We start from the raw sequence: 12,388 nt of genomic DNA, 5'->3' as shown, positions 1-12,388 counted from the left end.
TCACATCCTCTCAGAATGGCAATTATCAAAAAGACAGCAGAAAACAAGTGTTGGTAAGTATGTGGAGAAAAGGGAACCCTCTTGCACTGTTGGTGGGAATGTAAATTGGTGCAGCCACTATGGAAAACAGTATGGAGGTGTCTCAAAAAATTAAGATAGAACTACCATATGATCCAGCAATTCCACTTCTGGGTATTTTCCCAAAGAAAACAAAAGCACTAATTTGAAAAGATATATATTCACCCCTATGTTCATGGCAGCATTATTCACAATAGCCAAGATATGGAAGCAACCTAAGTGCTCACTGATAGATGAATGGATAAAGAAGGTGTGATATATATATATATAGATAGATAGATAGATAGATAGATATAGATAGATATATAGATATAGATACTGTTATATATGATATATATAATGGAATATTACTCAACCATAAAAAAGAATGGAATCTTGCATTTGTGAAAATATGGATGGACCTAGAATATATTATACTAAGTGAAATAAGATAAAGACAAATACTATATGATTTCGCTTATATGTGGAATCTAAAAAACAAATGAACAAACAAGACAGAAACAATCATAGGTACAGAGAACAAGCAGGTGGTTGCCAAAGGGGAAACAAGTGGGGAAATGAGTGAAATAGGTGAGGGAGGTTAAAAGGTACAAACTTCCAATTACAAAATAAACATCACTGGGATGAAATGTATGCTGTGGGGAATATAGTCACTGACAATGTAATATCTTTGTATGGAGACAAAGGTAGTCAAAAGGTAGATATTTCCAATTATAAGATAAATAAGTAATATGGATGTAATGTACAATATTAATATAATTAACACTGCTGTATGTTACAAATGAAAGTTGTTAAGAGAATAAATCCCAAGAGTTCTCATCACAAGGAAAATTATTTTATTTATTTTTAAAATTTTGTATCTATGTAAGTGATGCATGGACTAAACTTGTGGTAATTGTTTCATGATGTATGTAAGTCAAATCATGATGCTGTACACCTTAAACTTATATAGTGCTGTATGTCAATGAAGTCTCAATAAAACTGGAAGAGAAAAAAAATTTTCTTTCTCTAAAATTTTACTGACTGCTGCATTTTAAAAATATCTCCTTCCTATATTTTCTTCCACAGCCCCACTCTTCCCTGGATTATTTCCAATTTTAAGACTGGTTATTCTCAGGATGTCTTGTGGTTTTCTCTTTCTTCTCTCAGCCCCTAAATGTTGGCTTTCCTTGGTAGACCATATTCTATTTTCTAAACACTTTCCCTGGAAAATTTCATCTGTGTAAATGAGTTTAATTCCCAACTATTTTCTAAATCTATATTCATCTATATCAAAAAAAATCTAATTTCTATTCCAGAATGCTCTTCAACCCCTGGGCATGTATACAAATGCAACTATTCCTGGATATTTTTAGTGGTATGACCTACTAGCCTCACAAAGTCAGCTGTTCTGCAAATAAATTACTTTTTTTTTTGTATACCCAAACTTAGTGAATGAACCCAGTATCTATTCTTGACCTTAGTCAGGAGCTGGTGACATATTGAAGATGTTCTCTCTCTCATTCTCCAGACCAATCACTATTTTTTGTTATTTGTGCCTTATTTCATTGGTGCTCTTAATCAAGACCACTGTTGATATTGTCTAAGCACTTTTCTTTCTGTCTACATCAATCATCTCCATATCATTTCACCCTCCTTATTCAAAGCCTGTTATCCTAAAATACAACCTCAGGTTGCTGCTGAAGATATGTATTTGGAATACAAATCTGAACATGCTGATCTTGTGATTTCAAGTACCTGATAGCTTTCTAGATATTTATAGGATGGTTTCTAAATTCATTATCATCGTACATGAAACACTTTGTTATCCTTACTTGCCTACCATTTCAGCCTGAGATTTTATTTTCTCTTCCTTCCACATCTTACACATTTGCCCATACACACACACACACACACACACACACATATTTTGGGGAAATAGCCCTGAGCTAATTCAGTTACTTCATACCATTACAAATGCTTTTCCTTCTGCTTTGTCAACCTGGCCATCCACCGTGAAGAGCTCTATCTGTGAAAAACTCCTCTGATCTTGCCCACGGATTTAGGAACAGCTTTACCTATGCAATCACTGGATATATGTAATTTCCTGTGCATATATCAATTAAAGCCTTTTACAGTGCAGTGCTTTTTTTTTCTTATATGTCTGTCTTATGATGACACTATTACATCTTGAATGTAAGAACCATATTTTTCTTTTCTTTTCTACATCTTAGTAAAGTATCTGGAAGACATAGGAGCCTCAGTAATAAGTTTTTGAACAAAGAACTGAATAGATCTTAGATAAAATAAAATTATTATAAAAATTATTATATTATAAAATTTTATTAAAATAAAATTATTATAGTTTACATTTAATTTCATGAAAATACTTTTATACATTTATAAAATATTTTGTACTATTTTTATAATAAATGTTAACTTTTTAATGTATATAGCTTTCTGTTGTTGTTTGGTTAAATCTGACCATGCAGTGTTTCCTGGGATACATACATTATATACTAAGTTTATTCATTCTCATAGAGTTCTCTAGCAAGGACACATTTTTTTTTTCTTTGTTCAGATAAGTGTTCTCAATGCACTGGAATAGTAGTTTAATAATTAGCATATATTCTGACACATTGTAAATTCATGAGACGGCCACATGAATGCCACAACTTTTTTTAAAAATTACTTTCTTTGTAATCTGGTGTATTTACGATACCATTGAACTAATAACCTGAACTCTGCATTACTGAAAGGTGAGAACTCCGTTGAAGTATGTCCTTGGTTGAGATATTTTTGAGACTAATGGATAAGAAGAGCATAATATTTGGGGATTGTGAGCAACTTGTTCACTGGAAAAAAATAAGTGCATTTCAAGGTTGAATTTTATACCAAAGAGTTTTATTGTTTTTAAGATGCCAAAGAACTTATTTTTTTTCTTCTGTAAATTAATGATTAGATAGCTAGCAAAATGGGAGATAAAGAAATTTAGAAATGGATGTGTGTGTCTTGCAAATCTGTAAAATAATTAAAAACCAAATGATGAGTACAAGAAATATCCCATAAAGGTTCAACATCACATTGTAGAGAATCTCTAATTTTATAAACAAAATTAACATTATGTAATGAAAGGCAGTAAAAATGCCTTGTTAGTATGAATTCTGACAAATATTACAAATTTGCCTGATGAGAATAATCGTTATATTATATACTTTAAATATATGAGATTTATATTAAGCCATTCATTTGTTAAAAGATGACTAGTCGAACACACTGAGATTAGCTAGGCAAAAATTAATACTTGTTTTCAAATAATTTCACCCATCTTACTATAATCTTTTTAAAAAATGCATTCACAGTTAGAATGATCCACGTAATTACAGAAAAGCAATTTTAGATCACTCAGGTTTAGAGTTGGAGATTACCTAGTGTCCCCACTAGCATTATGGAGTGCGTTCTGTGAATTCTCTCCGGAGAAAGAGAGCTGAATAGGTAGGCCCTCACTTACTCTTTAGGTAGACACAGAAAATGATGCTTTCATTTAAAAAAATCTATTTTAGATATTTTTCTCCTATCCTCACATATGATTTCCTCCAAATAAAAAGTTGAGGACAAGGAAACAATGGAGTACCTTTAATCATTCAGCCAACTTTATAATATGATGAGGATATCAAATCAGAGGTGTTAGATTGCTTACCTCAAATCAGATAGCTCCCCAAAGCTTGGATTAAAGCAAAACTATGTAACTCCTAGTTCAGTACCTTGTTGGAATGTTTTATGAAAGATACACTTCAGTCTTTAAAACTACTCTTCTCTCAGTAAATGTATTCATACTATTCTTGACTTTTCTTGCAAGTTTCATGAAGTCAAGAATAGTTTACGCTATTCAGAAAGTGATGAAGAAGCAGAGACATGATTTACACCTTGGTCAGTTTGGGAGGTGTACGGGAATTTGAATTTTTTAAGAGTCTAAAATGATGTAATGTAAGCAGTTGATTTTAATTACTTATATATCTTTTTTGTATTTTTTATAGCTTTTTATTTAACTCTTCTTCTCCTGTATCCTCTCTCATAAAATCCTATAGAGTGACTTGCCATTATTCTTCTTAATCTCCTTTAAAGCTATCTATCTCATTTATCTTCCTGATTTATACTTTCTATTTCTTTCCAGACCTACTTTCCCACTCAATAAACTTGTGAAAGTCTTCAATGAGGGATAATAGAGCAAAGCAATATTTATATATTGATAAAACATATACATGGTTAGTACTCACCTAGACTATTGATTTTCATTTTTGCTAACTCCTGTGTATTAGTGGTGAGGGAAGGTGTGGGAATGTATAAGCCGCTCAGCTAGACACTATCAATGAAAGAATAATTAGAATAAAATTGTTCAGAAGAGATTAAGAAGAAAAATAATGAAATTGCTTGAGACTGTTACACTAATATTAAAAAAAGGATGATTTGTTTTTGAATTCAGAGAAAGAAAGGGCTGACTGTTTTTTAATAGAGACATGAAATAAAACAAAATACCTGGGGATGATTTAATTAAGCGGTAATATAGAATATGTTAATAGTTTTTATTGAAAAAGTAGGGAGAACTCCTCTGAGAGGAAAACTACCTTTAATAATTTTAAGGCATCTGTGTTAGAAATGTCCTCTATATCTTTCACTATTTTTTAATTTGTATATTAACTCATTCAACATTTTTGTTGAGTCATTATGAGAGGCTGGGGAATGTAAGACAGCAAAACCTCAGTCCTCTTTCCTCAAATGTTCATTCTGCGGGGAACCGGGCAGACAGGCCCCAAGGTACTTACACAAAATGGAAAGGGGGAAGATGGAGACTGGTTTACAGATGAGTTACCTGTCAAGTATCCTAATGAGTTTCCTATAATTCCCTGAAATTAGAGGAGATACTGAATTTAAGAGACAACTAATGATTTACTGTGTAATCGGACATATTAGATTTAGGTCCCTTACTTGCAACATAGAAACCAATGTTCTAAGTTTCTTTTTTCTTCAAATTGCCATCCACTCTGCTTTGTAGTGAAAACTTCTCAAACTCTTTGCTAATTCATCTGCAACAGCTTCATCTTGCCTTCCCTTCTACACTATTAGCTCACTTCTAATCAAAATGTAAGCTCTCTGCTGCTACTTGTTATTGTTTCTTGTTAATGAGTAAATAAATGTCATGTTTCAATCTACTACTGATCCATGATAAATGAGGAACAATTGAAAGAATGAACAATGTTTAGGCTGGCAGGGGAGAATGTTTAGTGTATGGAAAAGAGATCAGGCATATTCCATATGATTCTGAGAAATAGAGCCTAAAAAATGTTAAAATATCAGGATTATAGGATTTAATAGTTTGGCAAATACTGAATGCTAGTCATTGTGCTACATGCTTTTGAAAATAAGTTATTTATTAAAGATAGCTATTATTATCCACGTATCACAAATGCAAAAATACTGCGTTGGGCTTCCCTGGTGGCGCAGTTGTTGGGAGTCTGCCTGCCATTGTGGGGACACAGGTTGAAGCCCTGGTCTGGGAGGATCCCATGTGCCGTGGAGCAACTAGGCCCGTGCACCACAACTACTGAGCCTGCACTCTAGAACCCACGAGCCGCAACTACTGTTCCTGTGTGCTGCAACTACTGAAGCCCACGCGCCTAGAGCCCGTGCTCTGCAACAAGAGAAGCCACCGCGATGAGAAGTCCGCGCACCGCAACGAAGAGTAGCCCACGCTTGCTGCCACTAGAGAAAGTCCACACGCAGCAACGAAGACCCAGTGCAAAAAAAAAAAAAAAAAAAAAAAAAAAAATCGCTGCATTGACTGCTTTTTAAAATTAATCAGTCAACAAAGCTAAACAGCTTAAAGATATTAGTAAGAGAATTAGTCTTCTTTCCAGTTGAAGAAAAGGTGATTAAGAAGATAAATTTATAAAGAAAATATATGTTGTTTATTGAAGAAAGTATGTAAAAGACAGTTATATTTTTTACAATACTAAAATATGCTAGCCTTATTGACTGAAAATGCAATGGTGACTTCCAAGAAAGAGTAATGTTTCTGTCTGAATGCTTTAAAATGGGTTTATGCAAAATATATCAAGGATTAGTTGATATTTAAAATATGTTCTTATTTCCATGTGTATTATTACCTAAACATTTCCTTGTTTCAGAAACACACATTTATTAATAATAAAATCTTATAAGGTAACCAATACTGATTCATTAATATAATATCATTGTTTATGAGGATTTTGAGGTTTTGTTTTATTTTTAAAAAGAAAATGAAAAATAAAGTATAATTTTTAAGCCTCAATCTTTCAGAGAAATAGTATTCTCCTACTTTATTTCTCTTATAAGACTTTTTTATCTGAATAATTTTCATCACTTCTCAGTTGATACAATCAACCTTTGCTTACCATCTTCTTCCTAAGTATCTCATCTTCTTCCAAGTTTCCCTAGCTTAATTTAGGAATTTCTCAATTTTCACTGCAAACAAAGCACTCTCATAACCCCAATACTCATACAAATTACACTTTGCAATAGATCTTGACTCCACTTTTCTTTCATGTCCAACATCTTTCTGAACTACACAGTATATCAACCTGCTATTTCCTTTCCATGTTCATTGTAGCATCTTAATATGTATATTAAAGCAACTGTTTTCTAAATAATCTAGCCTCTTCCTCAACAAATCCATTCTAATATGTTCATTGTATCCTGTCATTTACCTGCTTAAACAATATCAATGTCTCTGTTACAAAGAAGACCAACGTCAAAATACTTACATCAATTAATGCTCTCCAAATCAAATCCATTCTTTTTAACCAGTCTCTCACTAGTCCCTAAAATAAAGCCACTTTTCCAACTCAATTTACCCTATAAAAATGGCATATCTGAATCTAAGCCTTTTCTGAATGTCTTGAATATCTGTCTTGAATATCTATCTGTGGTCCTTTGCTTAATCAAGTACAACCTTCAAGTGCTTATTTGAGTATTACTTTAATTACCCCCAATTTTTATAATATAAAACTATACTATTCTACCTTTGACCTCAGATTACATTTATCATGTGTACCAAGTATTTTGCCATTAATTATGTATTACTTTGTAATATTAAATGGCTAACTGAAGCCTTACCTACCTTATCAGATTAAATGAATGGATTGCATTCCATTTATTTTATTTTCACTGTTACAGAATATAATTTATTTGGTATCTAACCAACAAATAATAACTTGCTGAACTATTGTTTAATGATGCCAATAAAATTAATCTTATTAACTGCATGCTTTTTTTTCCCTTTAGAATATTTTGTGACATATTGCCACACAAAAAGCTGTACGTCATTAACATCTACAACTAGATGAGTTTAGAGATAAGTATACATCTGGGAAACCATCACTATCATTATGCCATAAACATATCCATCACCTCCAAAAGTTTCTGCCCATTGACCCAGGCCAGACAGCCAGCCTGTGGTCCCCAGCAACCAGCTGTCTCAGAATCTCTGGCCAGGCTGACTGGTGAAGGGCTTACTGTTATTTATGTACATATTTTCCCTCAAAAAATTTTATATGGAAGGGGATGTAAGATTATTTTTGAGATAAATTTTATACCATAATCTAACTGATAAACATATACAGTTGACCCTTGAACAACGTGGGTCTGAGCTGTGTGGATCCACTTATATGAGGATTTTTTCAATAGTAAATACTACAGTGCTACACCATCTGTGGTGTGTTGAATTTTTGGATATGGATGTGTCTGTGCCCCAAACCCCTGCCTTGTTCAAGGGTCAACGTGTATATCATATTAAAATGCTATAAAGTCATATTTTATCAATCTGTTTTCCTACACTTGCTTATTTTTGTTAACATTGCTTTCTAAGTCACATATGCTTTTGAAATCATTCTTGTCTCTGTAGCCCTCACTCACAACCAGTGAATTGCCAAGATCCATAGTTTCTATCGTCACAATACTGTTACTTGCTGTCTGTATCTGGAGCCCAAGACAAAAATTCATCAGTTTGAATATCAATACTATGCATTTACTCTAAGCTCAATTCAAATGCCCCTAGTCCTTTAGATATTTTATTTACATTAATGTATGCCACTGCTCATTTCACTTCATATTCTAATCCATGCATCCATCAAATTTCTACATATTATTTGGACTCTATTTGAAATTCTATTCCTATTGTAAAGCCATTCCCAGTGGTGCGACCAGATGGGAAGAATCCAGTATTTAAGTTCACATTTGTGGTAAATCCTAATAATAATCCTTAATCCTAATAATGGTAAATCCTAATAATAAAAGTGGTAAATCCTTATCTTCGCCTGTCCTTTCTGTTCCCCCTCTATCATTTTATTGACTACATAATGTTGTGAAGCAAACAATCACAAAACCTTAGTTGCATATAATAATAAGTATTGATTTTGCTCACAAATGTGTTCTGATCTGGGCTTGGCTTTGTTAACCTCTTGCTCATGTGTCAACAGGCAGGTACAGATCTGGATGGGTTCACCCATATATGTGGTGGTTGGCTAGTCTTCCTGACACTGGCTTGCCTCAAATGGAGCAACTGAAGTGATTCACCTCTCCTTCATGTGTTCCATTCTCCGGTGTGCTAGTCTGTACCTATATTGTAAGTGGTAATGAATTTTAGTCATTAATGTAATTAATCTACCACATCATAGGACCTAAAAGGCCAAAAGCTTTGTTGCTAAGACAGTATAGTAATCTGGTTCTGTGTCCTGGATACAGTTGAGGTTATCTGAATGAGATCATCTTTTCTGGTTCACATGCAGACAAGCAGGCTCCCACTGATGTGTTCTACTGTCTCATCACTGGTGAGATTGAAGAAGTTCTTATAAACTTAGGAAAAGACTGATTGTTCTGTATCCATGGTAACATGTAGCCCCCATGTAGTTCAATGAATAATGACAACTTGCCTCAGTGAATATACTTTGTAATGTCAGTCCCTCACTTCTGAATGTCAGTCAGTAAGCAATAGAGTCACACCAGAGAACGTCTCCGAGTGCCAACCGGTGAACAAAAACAGTCTCACCAGAGTAACCACACATCTATAGATGAGGCCAACTCACCCCTCTAAAAGTCAACCAACCTCTGAACTCCATAGGTGCCATAATTCCTATGTAAAAATGTCACCTGCTCTGCTTAGAGCAGCATTGCTCTTCCTAAGCAGAGGAAGCAGTGCATTCAGCATTGTCTTTTTAGTTTAGATGTTGAGTTGGGGTCTTGGCAACATGAGTGAGAAGCAGCTGTGTAGTCCCGCTATGCCTCTGGCTGTAGCAACATCAGTCTCCTGCTACATCTGGATAGCAACTAACTGTATGGATCTGAAGACATAATCTTCAAATCTTTTAAATAATATTTGTTAAATATAGACAATATGGATAATCAGTGATTTAATGATAGTAAATTAAAAAGCTCAATATTATATCAATTAAAATAAATTTCACATTTTATCCAAAATTGTTTCATGTATACTTAACTTTACATTCAAGTAAAAAGAGTATTCTTTGTGAATTTATTATTTTGTCCCATTTCATCACAGGTAACCAAACTCTCTGTAGGGGTCCAGCACACCATATCTATGAAAAATAAAGCAAATACTTTATTTGGCTTCAGTTATACTTTATCTTATCTACCACTAAGAACTTTATCTAAAATGCCAGCATGAACTTTAAAATGCTTTATCCTGAACTGGAAGTGCAGTGTATCCTGATTTGAGTTGGTGAAATTTCTGAAAGGCAATCTGCAGTGGTCATTGTCTCTTTCATACTTTCTCTGGGAAATGAGATAATGTTGGCTGTTCTAAGCTGTTTCTTGATTGTTATTTCCTTTTTAAAAATTATTATTCATATAGACTTGATTGATGGGTCAAATGTTATCTTTACTTTTATTTTATTGTATGGCTGTTATTTATCTTTGCTCCTTTTCCTTTTCTATTTTTTAATCTATCTTTCAATCAGTTCTCCTAGCCAGTCTTCTCTTAAACTCTAATGCCTTCTTGCTGAATGCCCTAGTTTCCAGCCCCACACAAGTTAAATCCTGTTATTTAAGACATCCATGAACAGAATTAAGAAGCAAGAAAGTTGTAGATACTCTCCCTCAGTAATAAAAATAAGTGAATGAGATTCTCTGTATAATTCTAGTCCAGTTTATGTACATGAATAAAAATGTATAATAAAATAAATGTACAGCAATAATGGAAAATAAAATTAAGTATGTCAACTGTACAACCTAATTCTCATGAAGTATGAAAGAGAAACTTCATGACTTATATTTGTCCTAATGTAAATTAATGCCTAGCATGTCTTTTTGTTGCATTACAGTTCATTTTATTTGATTTTCTAGCTAGTTTTACTACATGGGTACTTTGCAGAGATATACTAGAAGGGCCTAAATTAACCATGACATAAAATAAAGGCATACATTTTGTATCTCTCGAAGATACTATAAACACGAACTTACTGTTATTTGATCTTAAATGAGATCTCTTATTCCGCTAACTACGACCACAGAAATAGTTTCCTTTAAATTTTTTAAAACAAAACTTAAGGTATCAATATTACCTCTCATATTTACTTATAGACATAATATAAATACATAAATACATAAATATTCATAAATGTATAAATATAGGATTGTAGTAAATTGTCCAGTGTGAATTCTTGCTTTAAATTCAAATAAAATGTGATACCTAAACATATTTATTTTTTATGATTTTGAGAAAATGATATATTTGGAAGGTCACTGGGCATAAAATATAAACGACTGGCAATGCTGCTGTATGTTGCATTGGGGTCAGGAAAATGTAATTGAAAAAGGCAACTGTCTTTGTCCAAGTCGCTCTGAAGGCGTGATCAATGGCAAAGTATGAGGCTAAGTCTATCTCTTTTACAAAGCAGGAGAAAATATTGTCTCCTGCCCTAGAGGCGACAGGAGCAGCAATGGTAAGTAAAGAAGCCCATAACAGACAGTGAGATCAACTCAGCTGGTGAGATCCTAAAAGGCCAGAAACTGGCAAAAGCAAAATGACAGTTTCTGTTTGGCTTGAGAGAAAACTTGCCCCTCTTAGGCAGAGCTTGCTTTAGTTTTCTGGTTGCAAAGGCTGAACTATGTTCTGAGAACAGATAAATCCAGTAAATAGGACAATGTTTGACTCTGGGAATGAGAATACAAAACTAATCTAAGGTTTCAGAGGGTAAAATACAGGTGAACCCCTAAGTAGCAACACCAGTGCCATGGACTTCTGTATCACAGAGTGGACGATTACTAAAATGAATCACGGCAATTGTATGCTATTTGATTAGACTGCTTCCATGGTAACAGCGTGTGTTTGCATTATTTACATTCGGTAAAAGAGGGTATTACGTTCAGTTTTCTGTTAAATCTTAAGAGCAGCTGATGAGTCTTAATTTTAATCAGTGTCTCTTACGAAAATAAGTAAAAAGATTGAAGGCTACTGCGAGAACAAAGAATGGACAATGAAAGCCCCAGGCAAACAATTTACTATTGACAGAGGCATTCAGCCTTTTATGATCTCCGGGTAGCAATTCATTAAAAGAAGATAGGTTAGAACTAGAGCACATGGGTTATTTTTATCTAAGTCAACTTTAATGTTTTGAATCAAAAGGTGAATCCAGTATAATATAACCTTGTTTAAAGTTGATGCTTTGAGGCCAAATACTGTGCTATGCATTTTCTAGCCGTTATTTTGTCACGGGGCATACGTGTGCTGTAACAAAATAGCTTCAACCGAGGTCAAAGGAAGGCCCCGGGGCTTCCCTGGTGGCGCAGTGGTTGACAGTGCGCCTGCCGATGCAGGGGACACAGGTTCGTGCCCCAGTCCGGGAAGATCCCACATGGCGCGGAGCGGCTGGGCCCGTGAGCCATGGCCGCTGAGCCTGCGCGTCCAGAGCCTGTGCTCCGCAGCGGGAGAGGCCACAACAGTGAGAGGCCCGCGTACCGCCCCGGACAAGCAATCTCGGTTCCATGGTAGTAAACAAAGAATTGCAAGCTACCACATTACGCTTAAGCACAGGGCAAAGTTTATTTAAGCATAGGTACACTCTGAGAGAGGGAGGGAGGGAGGGAGGGAGCGAGAGAGCGAGAGCGAGAGCACGAGGGAGCGAGGGAGGGAGGGAGGGAGGGGGAGAGAGAGAGAGAGAGGGAGAGAGAGGGAGAGAGGGAGAGAGAGGGAGAGTCTGCGAATTGAAAGCAGCATTTCTATACAAGCTTAAGGGCGCTTCTAAGGAGCACTTTGCAGGGAGGCAGGGGTGAGTGACAG

This window comes from Aethalodelphis obliquidens, unplaced genomic scaffold (assembly GCF_003676395.1).
Source record: "Aethalodelphis obliquidens isolate GAN/ISIS:26980383/991018 unplaced genomic scaffold, ASM367639v1 scaffold24, whole genome shotgun sequence".
In the NCBI taxonomy this organism is placed as follows: domain Eukaryota; kingdom Metazoa; phylum Chordata; class Mammalia; order Artiodactyla; family Delphinidae; genus Aethalodelphis; species Aethalodelphis obliquidens.
This window is presented reverse-complemented; position numbering follows the sequence as displayed.